We start from the raw sequence: 20,528 nt of genomic DNA, 5'->3' as shown, positions 1-20,528 counted from the left end.
GAAACTGAGGAACATTTTGAAGCTTAGCACCAAGCTTAGGCTAAAATGAGTTCAAAGCACATTTCAACTATTGGATACATGGTTTAGGGCATCTTTAATTTTTAAACTTGCCATGAAATGATTTGTTAATGTTACAGGCTTAGGCCTATTTGTTTGTATATCTACACTATACTAAACTCAACACAAAGGAGTTTTATGTTGCTAAAAACTCATTTCTACATAGCATCACCCTTTTTTGATTTTCTGATACCTAGCACCAACAACTAGTCATTTGCTAGTTCAAAAAAATGCTTTCAGCTTATGGCTATATGGTAAGAGAAAAAAAAGAGAGGAAACTCAAAACTTTGGGCTGGAGTTTGGACAAAAAAGAAAAAGAAAATCCCCCCCTCCTATGAGTAAAGTCAGGACGGAGAGATAACAGTTATAACATATTAGAGGAGTGCAGGGAATGTATAGACTGGAAAGGGGAGGAGCTTCAGATGTGTTCCTCCTCCCAAAATGTATTTATTTTATTTCACTTATTAGAATTCTGTGTCTTTTGGCCCTCAATTATCATGCCTATTATCATATTTATATTATTTATTATTAAAATAAAAGCTTAAGTGTACATATTTTCCAGTTAATACAGGGTATTTTAAACTGAATGTAAGGTGGACCCTTGTAATTCTGCAGGTCTTGCCGCTGGGGGCGCCGAAGTAAACAAAACTTTTATTCTTTGTTAAAGGAGCACTGGACATTAATTTACACACATTCTCTCCTGAAAACTGTTTATTTGGGTGCTTCTGTTTATTTACAGTAAGCTTAGATTTACACTGTTTTGACTGAAATAATAATTTTGACCGATAATGCAGAGCTTACAGTGCAGCTAAAGCAGGGCAGCTATGGAACTATTTTAACTTGCGAAATGTTTATAACCAAACCGATTGCATTTTCTCGTCCTCTTTATCTCAAAATCTTTTAATAAACAGCAGTAATGGAATTGTGGTATAATCACAATAATACACTACAGTACTCGGCCTCCGGCCTCGTGCCTTCCACCGCATCACAGCAGTGCCAATATGACAGGTTATAGCACTCCCTCTGTGTATTATTGCTTAATTGTTTATATTATATTTATAAGATATGATTTATACTCAAAGCCAATTTTCACTAAAATTTTAGTGAAAATTGGCTTTGAGTATAAATGTGGGTGAAAATTTTCAAACTTTTTGAGATATTTATGTTGACCATGAAGGACCTGGAGAGCTGCGTCCGCTGTGAAATTACCGTAATTATCCTAATAGTGCGCAGTCAAATAAATCTCTGTGAGACTGCAAACGCTGAAGATGCACTTTTATAAGGCTGATACCTAGTATTAAAGCAATGATTGTTACATTATTACAGTCTTACAGTCATTCTTAGAGTCTTAGATGCCTTCTGGAGAACTTTCATCAATGTCTTCTATGCAATAATATTACGTTATAATGTTGTTTTTTTCTTCCAAAAATGATGGTTAAGCAGAGTAATAACTGTATTAGTATTTTACTATATGTTGCTAATATTTGGAAGGAACTGAGGATAATAAGGTAGTTAAGGTTACCACTACTACAAATGGTGTCACTTGCTTAATTCAAATATGCCTTCAATTAATATGCATTTAACTCAAATATGCCTGTTTAGATCTATAGTTCCCCAGGTGGGATGTAAGGGTTTTCAGTAGTTAATGTTGATTTGAGCAGTAATTAATGAATAGTTATTAAAAATGAGACATAATTAGTAAGTAGTTCTCTGGGAGATATGTAAGTCTCAGTAAATATTGTGGAGTTAATAGTGAACTACTATAATCATTAGTTCAGTACTATCTACTGAGTAATTATTCAGTACTCCCTGGTAGTTAATAGAAAATATTTAGGTGTTAATGCAGCACTAGTTACTGCTTAGTTACTGCTTAGTTACCTATTAACTATGGAACAGTATTATAAAGTGTTACCAAGAACAGAGAAGAAGAGTCAATAACCAAATAGGAGCATGAACACACAACATACCAGAGAGAGCAGGCAAAAAGGTCATACACATGAAATCCACAACAGGGCAAAAAGGGCAAGGTAGGGGAATGGTAAAAATACAAAAATATTTTGGCAACAAGAAAACAAACAAACAATAATGGGCTAGGCAAAACGGATAAACAGAGAAGTAAAAAGAATTGGAAACGCGAGGTAGAAGAAAATAGATTTCATACCAGGTGATGGATGATGGAGCTATTTATACTCAAAAGACCAGGGGGCTATTCCACGAAGCGAGCTAACTCAGTAATTCATATTCAGACAATCCTGGCTTATTTTGCTCAAATTTCGGTTCCACGAAAGAGGCTAGACTTAAGCCTCGTCCAGTTACTATAGCAATATATACGTTTGGCTCCCTGGCTCTCTGTTGCCGCCCGCATCCGATTCATAACCCTAACTCTGGCCTACAAGGCAAAAAACGGACCAGCTTCATACTTGATGGCAATGGTCAAAGCCAGATCTGCACCAAGAGCTCTTAGAGCTTCCAGTACGGCTCGGCTCGAACCTCCATCCCTCAAAACAGACATCCAGACTCTTCTCTGTGCTGGCACCACGGTGGTGGAATGAACTTCCACTGGTTTTCAGAACAGCAGAGTCACTCGTGGTCTTCAAACGTCGACTGAAGACACATCTTTTCAAAGAATTCCTAGACTAATCCAAAAAAAAAAAGGTTCCTAGGGTTCTAAACTTGAAAGCTTTGTGTATCTCTTGATCCTAGTCTACAAACCAGCTTTGGATATTTGAAGAAACATGAAGCATTGTTGTTAGTCGCTCTGGATAAGGGCGTCTGCTAAATACCATAAATGTAAATGTAAATGTAAATGTTTGTCCCAGCCATAGAGAGAGAGAGTCGCATCAACTCAGTTTACTCCAATGGACCAGTTTTTTACAGCAATGGCGGACCGTGGAGCCTGTCAATAGTTCACGGGAGTTAGCAGCAAATACTATCAGCTCAGTGAAGCTGGAGCAGGATACACCATCTGTGATCCACTTTTACAGGTTAGTACTCTTAAAAAATCTGATTGTGTTTTATCAGGACCTCAGAATCAAATTAACATGTGCACTGAAGCATTTTAGTGAACAAACCCCCTCTTAAAAAGCAGATTTAGGGGACTAAATCTATGCTAAGACAACGTGAATACAGTTACTGGCATTTAACATTAGTGACTGAGAGCCTATTTGTTGTAAATTCCTAAATATCTTAATATCTTATATATCCAGATAGACAATGCTGACCTAACTAAGTAAATATCTAATATATCAATATATTATATATTCAGATAGACCATGCTAACCTAACTAACGTTAATTAAAAATCTTAAAATCTTATATATACAGATAGGCCATGCTAACCTAACTAAGTAAATATCTTAATATTTTATATATCAATATCTTATATATCCAGATAGACCATGCTAAACTAACTAATTAAGTCAAGTCAAGTAGTTTTATTGTCAATACTGCATATGTACAGGACATACAGAGAATTGAAATTACGTTACTCTCCTTCCCAATTTTACAGCAAGTACAGATAATAGATATAATAAAGGAGAATGGGAGAAACTATGTGTACAATACAGCATGGACACAAATAGACATACATGAGACAAAAACAAAAAATAGATATATAATATAAAAGACTTATATCCAGATGGACCATGCTAAACTAACTAATTAAATATCTTATATATCCAGATAGACCATGCTAACCTAAGTAAGTAAACATCTTAATATCTTATATACAGCACCAGTGACTAGGTCTGGGAGAAAGTGGAATGCTCGAGAAGCTACTCAAGCCGCAAGGAGGGCACTGGAGCACAGGGATGTTGTGGGGCAGGTGCAAAATGGGAGGGCAGGATTAGGTTTAGGTGATTCTTGGAAAGCATTCGGCAAGGCCACATCACCTGAGAAAAGGCGTATGGTTACAGGGTTTATTCGTGAGCAGGAGGAGGAAGCAAGAAGGGCAAAAGCAGCAGGGCAGAGTAAACAGGGGCAGTGGATGAGATGGGAAAGTGTAGAGAAGCGGAGAATCACCTGGCGAGAGTTATGGGGATTGGATACAGGCCGTATAAAGTTTCTTTTGGGAGCTACATATGATGTTCTGCCAACGCCACAAAACCTTGCTCAGTGGGTGGGTGAGGATCCAAGTTGTAAGCTATGTGCAGGAAGTGGCACGCTGAAGCACATTTTGTCGGCATGTAAGGTGAGTCTATCCCAGGGGCGCTACACATGGAGGCATAATCAGGTACTTAGATCTCTTGCAGGTGCACTTGATAAGAAACGGTTAGAAGTTAATAACATGCCTGTGGTAGGTTGCAGTAGGGTAATAACGTTTGTGCGTGAGGGGCAGCATAGGGGAGAAACAGCACAGTGCTTGAAAACTGCTGGTAAGTGGGCTAATGCACGAGATTGGAAGTTATTAGTGGATGTAGGTAGTAAACTGCAGATCCCAGAGTGCATTCTGGTTACAACCTTGAGGCCGGATGTAGTGTTGTACTCTGAAAGTAAGCGGATAGTGTATTTTATAGAGCTGACTGTTCCGTTTGAAGATGAGGTAGATGGAGCTTATGAAAGGAAAAGGCTGAAGTATACAGACTTGGTGGCTGAGGTGAGAGAGCGTGGGTGGCAAGCATATATTAGACCGGTGGAGGTAGGTACTAGAGGCTTTGTTGCGAAGTCTGCCACAAGACTGCTGTCTGAATTCGGAATTAGAGGTCGTGTGCTGAGGACTGTAGTGAAGGAGTTGTCAGATGTAGCTGAAAGATCTAGTCAGTGGTTGTGGTTCAGAAGGGCTGAGGCTACGTCGGGAAGGGAGTGAGTTTGTGCTTCTACAGCAGGCTTGGAGGGGGGTGGGTCTGGGACGCCAGACTTCACTGTTGAGCCTTCTGGAGGTGTCGTGGGCCTAATTCAGCGAAACACTGACGAAGGAAGGTGCCTACCTGATGACCCCTGAGAAGAGCTTGCACTGAAGTTTGTGTTGGAGTTTGGATGAAGGGGATTGGTGTGGTCCTGCTGTTCTTGTAGTAATTTGTCTCATGAGTTTTTGTAGACGTCTGAGTACTTGGCAGTTGAGGCACGGACCATGAACATAGTTCGCTATGCTTCTGGATTCTTGTCGAGCCGGTATCAGATGGTAGTGGTTGCTGTGTTCTGCTCACGCAACTTATAATGTGATTTATTGTGTGTGATTGTGCTTAGGTAAGTGTGTTGTTGCCATAGTTAAAGGAAGTGAGCTTAGATTAAGGAGGGATTCTGTTTGTTCATAGGTTATTTTTCGATAGGTGTGTTACTTGGCAGTTGAGGCAATGGACCATGAACATAGTGTTAGGCTGTGCTTCTGGATCCTTGTCGAGCCAGTATCAGATTGTGGTGGTTTTGGCTATTGCTGTTAGTTGAGTGAGTAGTAGATCCTGGCTGAGCCCTATGCATAACCCCAGCTGTTAGGTGCAGGATTTGTCAATTTCCTGTATTATATTACTTACTATATCCAGATAGACCATGCTAACCTAACTAAGTAAATATCTTAATATTTTATATATCAATACCTTATATATCCAGATAGACCATGCAAAATTAAGTAAATATCTTAATATCATATATATCCAGGTAGACCATGCTAACTAAATATTGTAATATCTTATATGTCCAAATAGACCAGGCTAAGCTAAATAAGTAAATATATTATATATCCAGATAGACCATGCTAACCTAACTAGCTAGGTAAATAAAGCTTAACTCTTTTCATTTCAGAAAGAACTTTAAACACTAACAAGAGAAAAATGCTTAATAAATACAGACTACTGTGGAAAGTACTACTGCAGAATTTAGCTAAATGATAGCTACCTATTGCTCAGGTAGCTAACGCTAACTAGCTATCTTACTGTTTGTCTCCTAATTTAACAGAGATATGATTTAAGGTGATATGACCAGTATTTATTTTATTATATATGTTTGACTGAGGATATCGGATATATTGTCAACAGTGGGGAAAAACACTTTTCCAATGCATGTATAATTTAAGATAGCATAATTAGTCCTGTTTAATACACCGTTTTAGAGGAATAATCATGAGCGTAGGAAGTGATGTCGCTGTTCCTAGGACACTTCCGTTCAGCGGTAAACAGTGGACGTAACTTTTTAATTTAGCATGAATGCAAACATTGAAAATCAGGTCAAATTGTTCTTTAAACAAGTAAACTATGGAGGACCAAAAATTACATAAGTATAAATAAATACACATATAAATGTTTAAATATGTAAACAAATATAGTTGTTATATAGTTGTTAAAAATAGTTATTTGTTTTATTACATTCGATGAAATCATATTTTATCTAGAGCACTAGAGTCCGTGGCAGGCAGACAGTGACAAAACTGACAATGTAAAGTGTCTGTCTTCTTTTACAGTGGAGAGCTATATCAGTAGATAATAAGGTTCAAAACATTGTTGAAAATGTGTTTTGCTTCAGATGTTTTTTACTTCACTAAATAATTTACAATGTAAATCTTAATTCCCTGTACCTGTACCTAAACTACATGGAAAATCAAACAATGCAGAGTGACAAATCATCACATTTGATCCACGTTTAAAAAACTATGTAGCCACACCCTCACCCAGACACAGATTATATTTCAGTCACATTTAAAATTTGTTTCAGAACCCTGCTGACCACTGAAGAGTATAGAAGGTAAGATTCTTTCAACTCTTTTTTAAACAATCACTTAGACCATTGATTGGAGTATATTTTATATAAGTTAAAGTGTTAGATAATTTACATTTTATATATTATTTAATAACTACTAGGCTGTTCAGCATCATTGTATACTCAATATATAAATAATTTTGTGTGTTTGTTTATGTTATACAGTGATGAACTACTGCCACATCTCTCTGAACTGACCAAACAGGTGAGAAAGTGAGTACATAATAACTATGTTGTTTTGGGTTATATGTAGAATTATGGTCATAAGAATTAAACAAATCCTGGCACTGTGGTTGAGCCTGACACTTTTTTTATTTAATATTTAAACATTTTAAATGATGATTTTTGTTATTGTTTGATAATATGTAGCCAGAAGATAAATAAATACAGCATATTGGGCTTTTGATGATTCTGGTTGGTGTTATACAGTTATAAAAGGTTCTAAATTTCTTAAAAACAGAAGAGCATAGGCCATCGAATAGAACTTTGTCAAGTCAAGTATTAATTTGGTAGACAGTGTAGTAAGACCAATTTAATGATTATCACCATCATTTTGAAACTTAATCCTGAAATACTTAAAAGTTAATACTAATTTATATCTGATTCACATTGCTTATTTTGGTTTGCATATGTACAGGATAATTTTACAACTTTAGAGCTCAACAACAGAAGAGAAAACATCCATCACTGTGCATTTACTGGAGCTCAAATACAACAACTTTTGAACAGCATACTCTTTCATCTTAGAAATCTTCTTCACACAGCAATAATGACCAGTCAAAGTTCAGATACAAATGAAGCAATCCGGTCATCTGGAGAGTCCACGTTGGAAAAAGCAAAGAAAAAGGCTCAAGAGCAGATTGACCATTTGTTTAATGTATCACTTAACATTGCCATAACTGGATGAACTGGAGCGGGAAAGTCAACTTTAATCAATACTTTTAGAGGTCTAAAGAAAGGTGAAAAAGGTGCAGCTAAAATTGGACCTACTGAGACCACAACTGAACCCACCCCTTATGAACATCCCACATTACCAAATGTAAAAATGTGGGACCTGCCTGGAGTTGGAAGTCGAAAATTCACATCTAAGACTTATATAAAGGAAGTGCATTTTGAGAAGTATTTCTTTCTTATCATTTCTTCAGAGAGATTTACAGAGAATGACCTCATGCTGGCTAAAGAGATCCTAAAAAAGAAAAAGCTGTTTTACTTCATTAGATCAAAAATAGACAATGATCTCCAAGAAGAAGAAAATAAAGAGGAAACTCTCTCAGAAATCAGAAGTGATTGTAAGAAAAACCTAAAGGATCTGGGAAATCCTCCTGTGTTCCTCATAAACTCCAGGGATCTCTCTGCATTCGATTTTGAGAAGCTTGTTTCCACTCTGAACTCGGAGCTTCCAGAGCATAAGCAGTACGCTCTACTGCAGTCTGTACCAGTCACTTCAATGGCTACACTGGAGAAGAAAGTGGACATGTTTGAGAAGCACATCTGGGCTGCAGCTATCGTCTCTGGTGGGATTGCAGCAGCACCAGTGCCCGGTCTGACTTTTGCATGTGATTAAGAAGATCATCTGGGCTGCAGCTATGGTCTCTGGTGGGATTGCAGCTGTACCAGACAGACCTGGTCTATCTTTTGCATGTGATACAGTCATTGTGATATCTTTCTTCACAATGTACTACTATGGATTTGGTCTTGATGACAGGTCTCTTAAAAAGCTCTCGGAACGAGTTAATAAGCCAAAACTAATGTCCTGGGAAAAGTCCCCATTTCTGAAGAAACTTTTAAAAGCATCAGTGTTCAGAATGGGAGTGTCGGCAGCAGGAGGGTACCTGCATAGTTTGTTACTTGGTTTAGGGAACATTGCAGCAGCAGCCATCGCATTTACCATGACACGTGTAATCCTTAAGAATGGCCTGAAATTAGCAGATGAAAAGAGAATAGTGCTCAGAGACAGGGCTACAGAATGCACAATAAAAAACAACATAACAGAATAAATGTGTAAGACCAGGTTGTACGATTGCACACGGAGGAAACCATAATCAAACAGTTAAGCAATACATACATCTAATTACTCTCTTTGTATCTATGATTTAACTTGATTCTAATCCTTAATATAATAACAACAATCCAAAATAAGTTTGGGCACCCGTGTTTGTCAGGAAGCCAATTCCTCATTTTGAAAGTCTAAGAAAACATTCAGAAAAAAACTGATCCAACGATTGTTTGGTAGCCTCAACTAATGCACCTAATGCAGTTTGGATGCAAACAAGTCCAATGGACTGGTGACAAAATAATATTAATTTATAATGTTTGAACAGGTATGTACTATTTAAGACTGCGACACCGGCCTCTCGGGCAAGGTTCGTGGAGGTGGGGTGTGTGTTTACATCAACACAGCATGGTGTAACAACGCTGCGCTTATCTCCAGCTACTGCTCGCTGCTGGTGGAGTTTGCTGTAGTCAGAGCCAGGCCATTCTACCTGCCCAGAGAGCTTAGCAGCGTGTACATAATAGCAGTGTATGTAGCACCCAGTGCTAATGCTAACGGTGCTAATGCTAACGTTCTGCTAGAACTGTACACTGTTATCTCCAAACTCCAGAACTCACACCCCGACGGACTGTTTACTGTTGCTGGTGATTTCAATCACAGTAATCTGAAGGCTCTGCTGCCCAGCTTTCACCAGCATGTGGATTTTCCAACCCGTGGAGCTAACCTGCTCGATTGTGTGTACACTAACCTTCCCGGTGCGTACAGAGCAGAGCCCCACCCCCACTACAGCTACTCTGATCATATCTCTGTCATGCTCATCCCAGCATACAGACAGCTCATCAGACGTGCCAAATCAGAGAAGAAGCAAGTAACAACCTGGCCTCCAGGAGCCATCTCTGCTCTTCTGTTTTGAGCACACTGACTGGGACATGTTCAGAGAAGCTGCTACTTCTAATGACTCCATCAACCTGGAGGAGTACACAGATTCAGTAACTGGCTACATCAGCAAGTGCATTGAGGATGTTACTGTCTCCAAAACCATCACAACCCGCCCCAACCAGAAGCTGTGGATGACTGCAGAGGTGCGTGCGCTGCTGAGAACCCGAGACAAAGCCTACAAGTCAGGGGACAAGGCTGGCCTCCGAACAGCTAGAGCCAAGCTCTCCCGGGGGATCAGAGAGGCAAAGCGCACCTACGCAAAGAAAATCCACGCCCACTTCCAGGACACTCGGCGCATGTGGCAGGGCATCCAGATCATCACCAACTACAAGTCACCTCCCCCTGCTTGCAACAGTGATGCCTCCCTTCCAGATGCACTGAACTCCTTCTACGCAAGGTTCGAAGCACAGAATTACACGACAGCAAGGAAGACTACACCTCCTCCAAATGACCAGGTACTGTGCCTGTCCTCAGCTGATGTGCGGAAAACTCTACTCAGAGTCAACCCACGGAAAGCCCCAGGACCAGACAGCATACCTGGCAGAGTGCTCAGAGGATGTGCAGAACAACTCAAAGTCAAAGTCAAAGTGGTTTTTATTGTCATTTCAGCTATATACAGAGTACACAGTGAAACGAAACAACGTTCCTCCAGGGACCATGGTGCACATAAACACAGTGTAGACAGAACAATAGTGCAACAGTACAAAAGTGCAGACAGACAATACAACACAATACAGACAAAGAATAATAAATAACAAGACAGTGTGCAAATTATGCAGTGTGCAAAAATGACCAGTGAGGTAGTAATTACCTCTATTACACAGTGTGCAATAGAGTCCAGTGAGGTAGTAGGGTTTTTAGTGCTTTCCATTTTCTGGGGTAAGTGGGGTAAGAGTGTGTGTGCATGTACAGAAAAACCATCAGTTCAGTCTCTGCAGTTGAGGAGTCTGATGGCTTGGGGTAGAAGCTGTTGCAGAATCTGGTCGTGCTGGACCGGATGCTGCGGTACCTCCTTCCCGAAGGGAGGACAGTTCGTGTGAGGGATGGGTGGGGTCATTCACAATGCTGGTTGCTTTGCGGATGCTGCGGGTGGTGTAAATGTCTGTGATGGAGGGGAGAGAGACGCCGATGATCCTCTCAGCTGTTCTCACAATACGCTGGAGGGTCTTGCGGTCAGAGACGGTGCAGGTCCCAAACCAGGCAGTGATGCAGCTGCTCAGGATGCTCTCAATGGTCCCTCTATAGAAGAGTGTGAGGATGGGTGGAGGGAGACAGGCCATTCTCAGCTTCCGGAGGAAGTAGAGACGCTGCTGGGCTTTCTTGGCTGTAGAGCTGGTGTTCAGGGTCCAGGTGAGGTTATCTGCTAAGTGGACACCAAGGAACTTGGTGCTCTTAACAATCTCCACAGAGGACCCGTCGATGTTGAGTGGAGAGTGGGTGTGTTGTGCTCTCCTGAAGTCAACAACCATATCCTTTGTCTTGTCCACATTCAGGTGAAGGTTGTTGACTGTACACCAGTCTGTCAGCCGCTGCACCTCCTCTCTGTATGCTGACTCGTCGCCTTTGGTGATGAGACCCAGCACGGTTGTATCATCGGCGAACTTGATAAAGCTGTTAGAACTGTGTTTTGCAGCACAGTCATGAGTCAGCAGGGTGAACAGCAGAGGACTCAGGACACTGCCCTGGGGGGCCCCAGTGTTCAGTGTGATGGTGCTGGAGGTGCTGCCCCCGAACCGGACTGACTGTGGTCTCCCCGTCAGAAAGTCCAGGATCCAGTTGCAGAGGGGGGTGTTGAGGCCGAGCGAGCTTAGCTTCCTGATGAGGTTCTGTGGGATGATGGTGTTGAATGCTGAACTGAAGTCTATAAACAGCATTCTGACGTAAGTGTCCTTCTTCTCCAGGTGGGTGAGGAGAGATGAAGGGTGGTGGTGATGGCATCGTCCGTGGAGCGATTGGGACGATACGCAAACTGCAAGGGGTCCAGTGAAGAGGGCAGTTGTGTCTTGATGTTCCTCATGACTAGCCTCTCGAAGCACTTCATGATGATGGGTGTAAGTGCAACGGGACGGTAGTCATTGAGGCAGGACACTGTGGACTTCTTTGGCACGGGAACGATGTTGGTGGACTTGAGGCACGTTGGGACAGTGGCGCTGCACAGGGAGATGTTGAAGATGTCCATGAGAACATCTGTCAGCTGGTCTGCGCACTCCCTGAGCACTCTGCCGGGGATGTTGTCTGGTCCTGCAGCTTTTCGTGGGTTGACTCTGCGCAGAGTGTTCCTCACATCCACTGCAGTCAGGCACAACACCTGCTCGTCCGGCTTGGGCATGGTCTTTCTCGCCATCGTGTTGTTTTGTGCCTCAAACCGTGCATAAAAGTTGTTCAGGGCATCAGGGAGGGAGGCATCACGTTCACAGGACGGTGGCATTGTCCTGTAGTTGGTGATTGCCTGGATGCCCTGCCACATACGCCGCGCATCACCCGTGTCCTTGAAGTGGCTGTGGATTCTCCAAGGCTTCTGGTTTGGGCGTGTAGTGATGGTCTTGGAGACAGTGACATCATCAATACACTTGCTGATGTAGCCAGTGACTGATGCTGCTTACTCCTCCAAATCAACAGAATCGCCTTCAGTAGCAGCCTCCCTAAACATGTCCCATGCAGTGCACTCAAAACAGTCCTGAAGGGCAGAGATGGAGCCTGCCGGCCAGGTTTTCACCTGCTTCTGAACTGGTCTGGAGCGTCTGATGAGTGGTGTGTATGTTGGAGTCAGCCAAACACACATGTGGTCCGAGAAAGCGAGGCGGTACGCGCCGGGGATGTTTGTGTAAACAAGATCCAGCGCGCTCGCTCCTCTCGTTGTTCTCGCTCCTCATGGATGTTCTCACGGACATTTTCAACATCTCTCTGAGTACTGCAGTCGTGCCGACGTGCTTCAAGACGACCACCATCGTCCCTGTGCCGAAGAAGTCTCAAGTGTCCTGCCTCAATGACTACCGTCCCATTGCACTTACTCCCATCATCATGAAGTGCTTTGAGAAGCTGGTCATGAGGCACATCAAAAACCAGCTCCCGTCTTCACTGGACCCTCTGCAGTTTGCATATCGTCCAAACAGATCAACAGACAATGCCATCTCTACTGCGCTCCACCTGGCTCTCACCCACCTGGACAACAAAGACTGCTATGTTCGAATTCTGTTCATCGACTTCAGTTCAGCATTCAACACCATCATCCCTCAGCATCTGATCGGAAAACTGAGCTTGCTGGGCCTGAACTCCTCCCTCTGCAACTGGGTTTTAGACTTCCTGACTGAGAGACCACAATCAGTCAGGATTGGAAACAACACCTCCAACACCACCATACTGAGCACCGGCGCCCCCCAGGGCTGTGTGCTCAGCCCACTGCTGTTCACTCTGCTGACTCATGACTGTACTGCAAAGTACAGCTCAAACCACATCATCAAGTTCACTGATGACACAACTGTAGTTGGCCTCATCAGCAAGAACAACGAGTCAGCATACAGAGAGGAGGTGCAGTGGCTGACGGACTGGTGCAGAACCAACAACCTATCTCTTAACGTGGTTAAAACCAAGGAGATGGTTGTTGACTTCAGGAGAGCTCCAGGGGTCCACCGCCCGCTGAACATCAACGGCTCTGCTGTGGAAATTGTGAAAAACAAGTTCCTCTGTGTTCACATTGCACAGAACCTCACCTGGTCCCTCAACACCAGCTCCATAACCAAGAAAGTCCAGCAGCGCCTCTACTTCCTGCGGAGACTGAGGAAAGCACATCTCCCACCTCCCATCCTCACCATGTTCTACAGGGGGACTGTAGAAAGCATCCTGAGCACCTGCATTACCGTCTGGTTTGGGAACTGCAACACCTCAAACCACAAGACCCTACAGCGGATAGTGAGGACAGCTTAGAAAATCATCGGAGTCTCTCTTCCCTCCATCATCGAGATCTACACCACACGCCACCAGCATTGTGGACGACCCCACCCATCCCTCACACGGACTCTTCGCTCTGATGCCGTCCGGCAGAAGATATAGGAGCATCCGAGCCTCCACTACTAGACTCTGCAACAGCTTCATCCACCAGGCAGTCAGACTTCTCAACGCACAGAGACAGAACTGAACCCCCACCCCACCCACCACACACCCAACACACTCACACATAACTGAACTGTACACCCCCCCCCCCTTTACACACACAAGGAACTGAACTTCACCCACACACCCAGTCAGCACACAGAGGCTGACATGACTTTATTCCCTTCAGCAATATTTGCTGCACTCTTATAAACTATAAACTATCTACCTCAGTAACTGCTGTGATTATATATGTTCTATATGTTACAGTATGTCACACATCTCTGCACCTTATCCCCACTATACACTTTATTATACCGAATCGGTACTGCACTGCCCTGTCTTTAAATTGTCTCGTCCTTTGTATTTATTGTATTTATTGTTATTTAGTGTTATAATTTTATGTTGCACTGTCGTCACTCCTGCACTTTATGTTGTCTATTGCTTGTTGTTCTATGTTGCACCATGGTTCCGGAGGAACGTAATTTCATCACACTGTGTACCTGTACTCAGATGTAATGACAATAAAAGCCTCTTGACTTGATTTGATGTGTTACAGCTGAATAAACAAACTACAACATTTACAATTTACTGAGAAAGTTTTCCGTTTGCCTTTTTTTCACTTTTTTGTTGCTGTTAAAACTGTACAAATGTAAATATAAAATATATTCTTGCTTGAATATTAAAGAAAAGTTTCTATTTTACTTTATCTTTCTGTAAATGTAATCATTTAAACTCATGTTTCTGTGTTCTGTTAATACATTTGATTATATATGGACTAATAACTGGTTGAATTTGTAATTTGTGTGTTAATATCTCAAACTTTCGCTCTAAATGCCTACTGAAAAGCTCTGGACAATTGAGGTATTTTTTTTGCAGTTTTTGTTTGAAATTTTATTTAATGTTTAATTTGACTCATATCAGTACTGTTGTATCTTGTTCTTGACAGTTTATACAGTTTACTCTTTGAATAAATGTGTTAATAAACGTGTATGTCTGAAGTTCTTGTGTTTTACATACTTTATGTACAATAAAACTATAAAGCAAAACATTTCAGATCTTTAAACATTGTTTTTCTACTATTTATTATTTATATACAAATAGCAATACAAGTTTTAGGTTTTTTTAGTAATAAAAAAAGGATTTCATATAAAAGGAACACTTTCTACCAGTCTGCACCTGAAGTTTGGTCACCAGAAAACCACACAACAAGTTTGAAGACAGTAAACTACACTCGCTTGCAAAAATATTTATACCTTTTGAACATTTTGTCACCTTACAAACTCAAACGTAAAGGTATTTAACTGAGATAAGTGATAGACCAACACAAAGTAGTATATTATTGTGAAGTGGAAGGAGATTTTAATCAAATAAAATTTGGAAAAGAGTGACGTGCATATAGATATTGCACACCTTTTGCAATTACAGCTGCAAGTCTTCTGGGTTTTGTCTTTACCAGCTTTGCGCATCCAGAGGCTGACATTTTTTAACATTCTGTTTTGTATGTCTGTGAACAGCAATTTTCATGTTTTTCCAAATATGCTCAATAGGATTTAGGTTAGGAATTTGACTGGGCCATTCTAACACATGAATATGAATATTTTTAGGGTCATTGTCTTGCTGAAAGATGAATCTCTTTTGAATACTCCAACAAGTTATCTTTCAGGATTACCCTTTATTTAGCTCCATCCATCTTCTCATCAAAAATAGCTTTTTTAGGCCAAAAGGTTTAACTTTGCTCTCACCTGATCACAGCTATTTCTTTCCCTACATGGCTTGTGGGAGACTTTCCTTAAACAATGGTTTTCTTCTGGCCACTCTTCCATAAACGCCAGATTTGTGGAGTGCACTATTTATAGTTGAACTGTGAACAGATTCTCCCACCTGAGCTGAGAATTTCTGCAGCTCCTCCAGAGTGACCATGGGCCTCTTGGCTGCTCCTCTGACCAGTGCTCTCCTTGCTTGATCTGTCAGTTTGGGTGGACCACCAAGTCTTGGTCATCATTTTTGAAATGATGGATTGAACAGTTCATCTTGGGATGCTCAAAGCTTGAGATATGTTTTTTAACCTAACCCTGTTTTAAATTTCTCCATATCTCTGTCTCTGACCTGTCTGTTAAGTTCCTTCGTCTTCATGATACTGTAAGGTGAAAAAATATCAAGGGGTATTTTTTTTTTTTTTGCAAGTCACTGTATGTGTTCACTGCATGGATGGGTTAAAGACCAAATTCTATCTGTGATCTATCTTGCTTTTTAGATCAGTGTCTGGGTTTGAATTGGATGCAGGCACCTATACATGTGGTGGTTTAGTGAGCTGGTGATGAAACTGAATGGTACATATTTGTAGCAGCAGATATAACAGGGCATAACCAGGCAGGGCCAAAAACAAAATGAAAATCTCTATAAAACCATAATCATTATGGTCTCTTTTTAAACAGTAACAGAGTGGTAGTGTAACCTGGTACACAAGGAACACTCAAATCACCTTGTACATACAACCAAGTAATAATGAGAAAATTGTTTTCTGTGGGTCAATGTACTACCTTAGTCTGAATAAAAAAAAATACCAGGCCTGAGCATACCGTGACAGGAATTTTTATTTTCCACGTAGCAATGCAAGAATGAATTCTTTTTCAACTTAACAAATTATTATTTCTTATTATTATTATTTTTTTCCCAGGATGCATCCTTCAACATAAGAATCACACATTTACAAAAAAAAAATCCCACTGAAGAACTTATTCTTCTTTATTGTCTGATAAATAATAGTCAGTGTGTGGGGTTCACCTCAGTGAAGTTCCTTTGCACTGGAATAAAAAAAATAGTCTTTAGGCCTTTCAAAAAAAAAAAAAAAAATTACCTGCAGGTAAAAAAATAAAAATATTGAAGAAGGAAGAAAAAAAATCACGTTTCAATCACTCTCTTACTTGGATCCTTAAGAGAAAAAAAATCAAAACAACAAATCCTCACAGGTCTGTTAGCACCTCATCCACAGCCGGCCAGCATCATCGGGCATAGTAGAGCAGTCCCACAGAACAGGGTGTCCAATATTTCCTAGCATAAAATCAGGGTATTAGTGAGGTAATATGGATGAAAACTGTGTTTTGGCTGACGAGCTCTCTTCTCTCCCTCCATTCTGCTCGGTTCATCACCTTACTCACTGAGCATGTGCTGCAGCGTAGTGCAACAGCATAAAAGACCCCCCTCCTCTTTTTTTTTCCTTTTATTTATAATTATTATTCATTTATTTATTTTCTTTTTAATGAATGTCGTTTACTATAAGTTTCTGAGGAGGTTAATACTAGGTAGATTTGTAGTGTTTATTTAATTGTTAATTAATTATTATTTTATTATTATTATTTTATTTTTATTTATTTATTTTTTGAGTGAATTACACTTATTTGACTGTTAATAATTTGAGTGGGTTACATCCTCCCCTGCTTAAAATCTAACGTCCCCGTTAGTTCCTTCTTTCAGAGACTGAGCAAGAATTTCAATCTGCCTCTTTAATGCCGTTAGAATACTACAAAGTTCTGACTCTTGAGACCTGGTAGCTACTATCTGCTGCTTACAACTGGCTCTATAGCCAACATCATAATCTGATAGATATGCAGGAGGTAATCTCTTTCTGCATGGTCTACTGGCTTCCAAGAACTGCAGGCTCGATCTCTACTTCTCTCTCATCTCCTTCTTCCTCAAACTCAGCAGAATCATTCACAGCCTCTTGAATTTCAGGATTCACTTCACTATGCAACACGCTTGAATCTAAAAAGAATTCAGGTGCATCAGGATTCAGCGTTGTTTCTGAATGTCCGTCCTTATCTTCCTTTGATAGCACACTTGCCTCAGTGCTGGACAGATCTATCTTTTCAAAAGACTCATCAGGAGACCCCCTTTCTGCCACTGGTTGCGAAACTCGTGTCACTGGCCTTTGCTTGGTCCCTGGCTCATCGTCATCTTCGTCATCATTCAGTTTTGCAGGAAAGAATCCACAGGGCAGTAAAAGATCTCTATGCAGGGTCCTCTCCCTCCCAGTACCATTTTCCTCCCTGGCAACTGGGATGTTCTCGTCTGGTTGTTTTACCACAACATAGACATTTGGCTCCCACCGGTCGGCTATTTTATGCTTTCTCCTGAGGCCCAAGTTTCTGATCAAGACTCTGTCACCTTCGTCAATGACTGCAGCTGTTACCTTGGCCAGCGCCTTTTTGTTCATCATTTCAGGTCTCTTACATAGGTGGAGTGTGTTTTTATATTGTGACCTTCGGGGCTAATACCAAAGAAGAGATCAATCGGAAGTCGTGGCTGTCGACCGAACATTAAAAGGAATGGGGCCTCCCCTGTCGTGTCATTGCGCGTGCAATTGTATGCGTGGACTAATGGCTTAACATACTTTCTCCAGTTCTCCTTTTTCTTTTCACTCAGGGTTCCAAGCAAGTCCAACAAGGTTCTATTAAACCTCTCCACAGGGTTTCCCCTGGGGTGATAGGGAGTAGTTCTGGATTTGACCCCTGACAATTTGCATAGCTCAGAAACTACCTCTGACTCGAAATTTGCGCCCTGGTCACTATGCAGTCTGCGAGGAAATCCATAATGACTGATGAAGTTTTCCCATAATACAGTTGCCACAGTTTTGGCTGTCTGATCACGGGTAGGAAAGGCTTGCGAGTATTTGGTAAAATAATCAGTGAGGACCAATATGTTCCCTATATCTTTAGAGTCTGGTTCCAGTGTAAGAAAGTCCATGCATACTAACTCAAGGGGCCCTTGAACCTTAATGTTTACCAATTTGGCTGCCTTCTGAGCCCGGGCCTTCCTCCGTACACATCTCTCACATGCCTTGCATTTGTCTTCCACATATTTTGTCACCTTAGGCCAATAAAATCTGGCTCTTGCTAATTCGATAGTTCTTTCAAAGCCCATATGGCCAACTTCATCATGAACACCCTCAAATGCTCGGTCTCTATGGCTTTGTGGTATGACTAGCTGGTAAAAGGTCTCTTTTGCTGGCCTTTTTATTTTACGGTACAAGACACTTTCTTTCAGTACCAGCTTTGAGTTTTCTCTCAATAGCAGACGCACTTCTGGCAGTTCCTTGCTGATGTCCAGTGTCTCCTTAGTGACTCCTCTCTCCATAATTTCGATCATACGAGCTAAACTTGCATCAGCCCTCTGCAAATCATGCCAATCTCTTTGTGTCATACTAGGAAGAGAAGGCTGGCCTGGCCATGGCTCTGGCTCATCCAAATTTGCAGGAACATCTTCATCACACAAGATGTCTCTAATGCAGGTACATCAGATCCGTTCTCCTGAGTTTCTCCAGCCACAGTGTTCATCAGTAGCCGCACTTTGTGCCTCATGCAAACAGCCCCCACTGCTCCAGTTTCAAGGACATTAAATTCATCCAAAGATTGCCAGGTTCGGTTTATAAGATTTGACACTCTCTGCTTGAACTCTTTAGAGTCTGCATCCTCTTCTGCTTCTCCATAAGGTATTCTAGAAAGCCCATCTGCGTCCAGATTGTTCTTTCCTGATTTGTAATGAATGTCAAAGTTGTACATTGAAATGGCAGCTAACCATCTATGACTTGTAGCATCCAGTTTAGCGCTGGTTAATACATAAGTTAATGGGTTATTATCAGTAAGAACCTTGAAGTTGGATCCATATAAGTAATCATGGAACTTTTCACTGATAGCCCATTTCAGTGAAAGAAATTCTAGCTTATGGGCTGGGTAATTCTTCTCACTTTTGCTGAGGCCCCTGCTTGCATAAGCTATTACTCTTGGCTTTCCATCTTGTACTTGATATAGGGCTGCACCTAGCCCTATAGTGCTAGCATCTGTGTGAAGCACGTATGGAAGCTTCCAATCGGCAAATCCAAGGACTGAAGCGGATGTCAGCTTCTCCACAATTACTTCAAAGGCCTCTTGGCACTCCTGAGTCCACCGTCCTTCCAAAACTTGTGAGCTTGACTTGTGCTTGTGACCAGAACTCTTGTGTCTTGTAGAAAACTCTCCCTTCAGCAGGTCATTAAGAGGTTTGGCTAGCTTTGAAAAGTCTTTCACAAATCTTCTGTAATAGCCCGCAAAGCCAAGAAAAGATCTTAGTTCCTTTACACTTGTGGGCTTTGGCCAGTTCTTAATAGCGGACACTTTCCCAGGATCCGGCTGGATTCCCTCTTCCGATATGATGTGACCCAGATACTTTACTGATTTCTGAAAGAATTGACACTTAGCTGGTGACAATTTGAGGCCCACATCAGAGATCCGTTTTAGCACGGTCATCAGCCTCTCTTTGTGCTCCTCTAAAGTACTGGAAAATATGATTAAGTCATCAAGAAATGCTATGACCTCTTGCAGGTTGATACCTGCCATGACACGTTCCATTGTACGCTGAAAGGTGGCAGGTGAGTTAGTGAGACCTTGAGGTAATTTTCGGAATTGCCATGTCCCAAATGGTGTTGTAAAAGCGGTTTTGGGTCGATCAGCTGGCTCCACTTCAAGTTGGTAATACCCGCTCTTGAGGTCCAACACTGTAAACCACTTTGAACCCGTCAAGAGAGCAAAGGTCTCCTCAATGCTAGGCAATGGGTATGCATCTTTCTTTGTCAATTTGTTCAACTTTCGATAATCTACCACCATACGAAGATCGCCGTTCTTTTTGCGAACTAGAACTACTGGTGATGCATAGGGACTGGTGGACTCTTCTATAATGCCACATACCAGTAGTTCCTGCAAATGACGTTTAAGATCTTCAAAGTCTGC

General features: G+C 41.5%; 1 pseudogene; it reads left to right on the top strand.

Moving 5' to 3' along the window:
* The first annotated feature begins 1,228 nt into the window (after positions 1–1,228).
* On the top strand, positions 1,229–9,046 carry LOC103028899 (T-cell-specific guanine nucleotide triphosphate-binding protein 2-like; annotated as a pseudogene).
* Positions 9,047–20,528: the final 11,482 nt, after the last annotated feature.

This window comes from Astyanax mexicanus, chromosome 17, assembly GCF_023375975.1.
Source record: "Astyanax mexicanus isolate ESR-SI-001 chromosome 17, AstMex3_surface, whole genome shotgun sequence".
In the NCBI taxonomy this organism is placed as follows: Eukaryota; Metazoa; Chordata; class Actinopteri; order Characiformes; family Acestrorhamphidae; genus Astyanax; species Astyanax mexicanus.
This window is presented reverse-complemented; position numbering and strand designations above follow the sequence as displayed.